Source organism: Hibiscus syriacus, unplaced genomic scaffold, assembly GCF_006381635.1.
Source record: "Hibiscus syriacus cultivar Baekdansim isolate YM2019G1 unplaced genomic scaffold, ASM638163v2 tig00111276_pilon, whole genome shotgun sequence".
NCBI classification, from domain to species: Eukaryota; Viridiplantae; Streptophyta; class Magnoliopsida; order Malvales; family Malvaceae; genus Hibiscus; species Hibiscus syriacus.
In genome coordinates, this window is record NW_024063043.1 from 306,860 (window position 1) to 313,456 (window position 6,597).

Genomic DNA, 6,597 nt, shown 5'->3' on the forward strand with positions numbered 1-6,597 from the left:
TATGACATGTCAACAAAATTCTAATATATATATTTTTAAAAATAATGTATTTACAGTTTGACTATCAAGTAAGTCAGAAAACATATTAATAGGTCGAAAAAAAGTTTAGGTATTAATTATGTATTTAAAACATAGTTTAAAATTCTAACAATTTCGCACAAACTAAACAAGCCAAACACCTAAGTGGTTAAGAAATTTGTTATTCTCTCAAAATGTCCTAAGTTCAGACATCAATAGAAATATAAACGTTCATTTTTAATTAGTTGAAAATCTTTTAAAAAATACTGCATTATATTTACTTTAAATTTTTCAGGAAACAAATCTAATAATTTCCATATAAAAGTCATTTTAAATAAAGTTGAAACGTAAATAATTAAAGTGTTTTAAAAATATTGAAGCTAAAACAAAAGGCAAACTTTAATAACGGAATTTAGTTTTGTGCCTAAATTAAATAATAATATCAAATAGTTTACTAAAAATAATATTTATATATTTAAAATTATTACTATTCAAAAATATATTTAATATTATTCGTTGTAATGTCCTAATCCAGTTAGACCCGAAGATCCATGGATTACAATGTTACACGGGACTACCGAAATAGTGACCAATTTTTTTTAAACTACTTGTAAATCTATGAAATTTAGACATTCATAAAGTAATATAAAAACATAATAATAAATTGGGTTTACAAATAATGGGGAGCCCCAAAATATATCCGCAAAATAATACAAAATATTGAGTTTCAAAACAATTACGACTGAATACATAACAAGGTCCATAACAGTGTATGCCCTCTAGAGATGACTCAATACGTACTCTAAAAGGTCTTTGGAAATATGAATCTGTTGCACTGGAATATCTAATGACAATAGCACCCCATGATCTACTTTCTAAGAACATGTGCACGAAAACACATTCCGAACACTGAGCTTACGAGCTCAGTGCCTCACTAAAAAATGTACTATACTATATGCATTCACTAAATGAAATGGAAAATGGCACAATTCTGAGTATACAACTATTGGGTTGTTAAATTGTGGCTAGCATCATAGTGTGACTGAGTGATTCTGCATCTTGGAGCTCACGCACCCCTCTAGCACTGCCGAAGCATAATCGGTTACTCTTGGGTTAAATCTGAAATTCTGCATCGGAACGTACACTAACCGACTTACTCCGTCAAGTCTTGGGGCATTTGGTGCCCAGTCGGCTGCTGTAGTGTTGTGGCACTGACTGTCATATTTCTGCTAAAAGGAACTCGGGTGTCCTGATTATTTCCCGAGCGTCAAACAAGTCTAGTTTTATGTAAACCTAGTTATTTATGTTTCTAATATTATGATATTAATTATTGTTCTCGCTTAAAGTCTTATTTGAGGATATAACGAAGTGTTGGGGGTACCTCGAGTCTAATTCCATTAAAAACTGTACTTTTGTCCAAAACAGACTGAAAGTATCGATACTCCTGAAATTTTTTTGATATTTTATGTTAGTATCGATACTTTAAAGTAGTCTATAATGCCCTATTTGATACTTTCTGGGAGTTCAAAACTATGACCCAAAGTATCGATACTCTTGAAAGAGTATCGATACTCTTGCCCAGAAACTCATGATTTTGCCCAGGAAGAAGAGAACAAGTTTCGATATTATCCCTCTAGTATCGAAACTCAACCTATAGAGAGCATAAAATAGGTGCAGAAACTCCTATTATATTATCCCAAAGACCTTAGTGAGGTCCCCAAACATTATTAATGTTTTATGAAGATACAAATGAGCATAAATAGGGCTTTAAACTTGTTTATAACTCTAAAACATGAAATCTACCATGTGAATGCTTCAAGCTTATGCAACCTACTACATTTCATCTAAATGACTTACATATGGTATAGTTGAGTCAAGATTGAGTTACCTTTGATGCTAAACTGCTGAAAACACACAATGCTCAACCAAGGGTTAGTTTCTCATTCCCTTTAGCTTTGGAACTTTCTTCAACCTCCGTCACTAAACAAGATTCAAAAAAAAGATTACTAGCTGAAAGTGAAGGTTAAGAAGGGTTTAAAAACACTTTCTATAGCTATGAAACATTGGAAACGAGCTGGATTCTCTGAATTCCTTGAACCCCTTCAAAACCCATTTTTGGTATCAATCACCAAAATTTGCAAGAGTGGGCTTGAAATAAAGCTTGGAAAGAGTATAATGTGGTTCTTACCTTGGTTTAAAGGGATAAACTGGAGATAAACTAAAACTCCCACCTTTGCTCAAGTTTTCTAAGAAACATAGTGAAGCCTTGGAAGAAGAAAATGAAAAATGAGAGCTGAGAAAATGAGGAAGGGAAAATAGACGTGAAATTATTTTCAATTAAATAATTTAAGCTTTATTTTTAACAAGGGTATAATTGCTTCCTTGGTCCCTCTAATTCTGACTGCAGATTAAAACACCATTTTTATTCATTATTGAGCTTACCTCAAGCTTAAATCATCTTTAATTTGGGTCAAGGCTTCCTACAAGCTATGAAATTAAACCAAGGCCCATCTCGGGTTAGCCTAATACTTGTAACCCAAGATTCGTGGCGTTATAACTCTCATCTTCTAAATAAAATTTTGTTCTCAAAATTTACCTGAGTAAAAGAGGTGAGGATACTGAAGCTTCAAGTCCTCATCTGTTTCCCTCGTCACTTCCTCAATGCCATATTTCCTCCATAGCACTTTCACTAAAGGAATCCTCTTGATCCTTAACTCAATCATTTTGCTCACCAAGATTCTTATTGGTTCCTCTGAATATGTCATATCTGAACTGACCTCAATTTGTTCTAAAGGTATGACGTGCGATGGATCATAGCAGTATCTTCTAAGCATAGATACATAGAACACATTGTGAATGCACTCCAACTCTGGTGGTAAAGCTAGTTTGTAAGCCACTGGTCCATTTCTCTCAAGTACCTTGTAAGGTCCTATGAAACAATGAGTCAAATTGACTTTACGCCCGTAGTAGAACACTTTCTTCCGTGGGGAAACCTTAAGGAACACATTGTCCCCAACTATGAACTCGATGTCTATACACTTCAAATCTACATAAGACCTCTGTTTGTCTGAGGCCTCCTTACGCCGGCTCTGAATCAATCGAATATTCTCTTCAATCTCTTGGATCAAGTCTGAGCCTACAATCTTACCCTCACTAAACTCAGTTCAACAAAGCAGAGTCCTATATTTATGCCCATATAGGGCCTCGTACGGAGCCATCTAAATGCTCGACTAGAAACTGTTCTTGTAAGTAAACTCCACTAACATCAAATGATCCTCCCAACTACCCCTCAGATCGAAGATAGTAAACCTGAATATGTCATCGATAATCTGGATAACTCGTTCTGTCTGACCATCTGTTTGAGGATGGAAATATGTACTGAAGTGTAGTCAGCTGGCTATGGACTAGTGAAGAGCTTCCCAGAAGTGAGAAGTGAAATGAGGATCCCTGGCTGAAATGATAAAAGTCGGAACACCGTGCAACTTACTATCTCACGGATATACAACTGAGCTAGCCTCTCTAAGGTATGGTCCATCCTAAATGGGAAAAATGAGCTGATTTGGTTAGGCGGTCTACTATGACCCAAATTGCATCATGTCTTTGTCTAGACATTGTTATTTCGGTCACAAAGTCCATGGTTACCATGTCCCATTTCCATTGAGGAATCTGAATGGGCTAAAACAAACCTGAGGGAACTTGGTGTTCTGCCTTAACATGTTAACACACTAGAAATCACGCTACGAACTTAGACACTTCTATTTTCATGTCTGACCAATAAAATAATTTGTGAAACTCCTTGTATATCTTGTTACTGTCTGGGCGAATGTAGAGTAGATTGTAGTGTGCTTCGTGGACAATCTTACTATGTAACTAAACATCTATGGGTACATAAAACCGAACCCCTAAAATATAACACTTTTCCAATATGAAGATCAAAACATGGGGCCTCGTCCTGACGTACCTGCTCGATCCAAGATGTTAATCGATCATCTAAACTCTGTAACCTCTTGAATTTCCCCTACTAACTTTGGTTAAACTTACAGTTTGGCTAATAATCCACCATCACTAAATAAACTCAAACGTGCTAAGAATGCTCATAACCTAGTCATTGATTTTCTATTCAATGAGTCTGCTACCACATTTACTTTTCCTGGATGATAATCTATTATACAGTCGTAGTACTTAAGCAACTCAACCTATATACGTTTTCTGAGGTTCAACTCTTTCTGAGTTAGAAGATACTTGAGACTCTTATGATTGGTGAAGATGTTTCACTTCTCACTAAAAAGGCAATGTTGCCAAATCTTCAGGGCGAACACCGCTGCTGCTTGCTCAAGGTCATGGGTAGGGTAATTATGTTCGTGAGGCTTAAGCTAACGGGAAATGTAAGCTACAACTTTACCTTATGGCATTAAGATGCATCCAAGTCCATTAAAAGAAGTATAATTAAAACTGTGAAGTCCTTACCCGACTTTGGTTGGGTCAATACTAGGGCTTGGATCAAGATGACCTTTAACTACTCGAAGCTCTCCTACCGCCTCTCATCCCAAACAAAGAGAACTCCCTTATGAAGTAATTTGGTTAATGTCCTGCTATCATCGAAAAACCCTAAATAAACCGATGATAGTACCTAGTTAACCTGATAAAGTTGTACACTTAAGACACATTCTTAGGGGACTCTCATTCAACTATAACCCACACATTTTCTGAGGGTCGACTCTAATGTCGTCAGCTGAAATGACATGCTCTAATAATGCTACCTCTGATAGCTAAAATTCACACTTCCCAAACTTGACATGTAACTGTCTATCTTTGAGGGTTTGAAGTACGATACAGAGATACTGGTTATACTCGTCCTTTGATTATGAGTATACCAAGATGTCGTCTATAAACACCACTACAAACTGGTTTAAGTATATGTGGAAAACTCGATTTATTAGGTCCATGAATGTTGTCAAGGCATTGTTGAGTTAAAACAGGATGACTATACCGAGTTTTAAAAGTTGTCTTTGCCACATTTGCATCTTTGGCTTTCAACTAATAGTAGTCTGATCGTATATTAATATTTGAAAAGACGTATTGTAACACCCCAAAAATCAGACTAGTGACTGAAATGAAAGTTTTTGAAATTTAGTGACTAATTTAAGAAAAATGGAAAAGTTTAGGGACTTAAATATGAATATTTTGGTATTGGATTAAATAGTAAATATGGAAGGAATAAAGGGCATTATGGTATTTTCAGTTTAAATGATATTTTATCCCCTTTATTAAGAGATAAACATGTGGGATTTGAGAGAGATATTTGGAAGCTTATTTCTTCTTGCTTCCTTTTTCTTCCTGTTAGCCCCAGCTCAAAGGTGAGTTAAGATTTAATTTATTTATTTCTTGGATTTTAAGTTGGGTTTTGTTCTTTGAGTGATATCTAAGCTTAAGGAAAGCTTAAGTGGTATTAAAATTAAAAGATGAAGGAGTTAAAAAGGATTAAAGATAAAAGACTTAAAAGTGAAATATTGGAAGAGAGTTAGTAAGTAGAATTTGAGACTAAAATTGACTTGTCATCAGTCAAATTAAGAAGTATGAAGTGTTAGAGTTAAAATTAGAACATGTTAGAAAATTGGTAGGATTATTGATTTCAAGATATAGGATGAGATTTTGAAGATAATGATGTGTTATATGAATATTAATTGATTAGAGTATGTGTATTTAAGTTTAGTAGTATGAAATGAGTTAAAAATGGAAGGTATATGTAAGTATGAGTAAATTTTTGAGCTAAAAAGATGAATTCTAGGCATGGGGTATCGATATTGTTCATCCAATACCGATACTTCAATGAGAAAAAGGGTTAAAATTTAAAAGAGGGTATCGATACTCTATGAATCAGTATCGATACCATAAGCTAAAATTTGACAAGTCATTCAAGGGGTATTGATACCTAAGGGGTAGTATCGATATTATGGGTACCGATACCATTTGGCCAGTATCGGTACCATTTTGGAAATAAGGATCACAGAATCGATAATGGGTATCGATACCCAGGCTTGGTATCGATACCATATCTAGTACCGATACAACTCCAAGTGGAAATTATTATAAAGTCTTTGTTTTAGTTTATATTATTAAGGATTGAATTACGATATTTAGAATGTTGATGTGAGTATCCAATGATATTTGTGTAGATATCGATCGAAAACAAAGTCTCGACAAGTCGCCAAAGTAAGAATTTACGAGAGAGCGGTCAGAGATTTATATTGACTAGTAAGAATTTACGAGAGAGCGGTAAGATATTTATATTGACTAGTGAGATCAAGGTGAGTACATGGTATTAAGTATAAGTTATGTTAGGGAATTAAGACTTGTGATGAGTCTAATTTCGATATTAGATTACATGAATACAAGGATACAAGCATGTTGTGATATGATGTGTACATAAGTATATGTCTAGAAGTTAAGTGCATATTTATATGTGATCTCTATGAATGCATGTTTGTGTGATAAATTAAGTAACTATGAGCCATGTAATAGTAAATTGTATGATTACATGATCATAAGAGATAAAACATATAACGAGAGATATGTGAA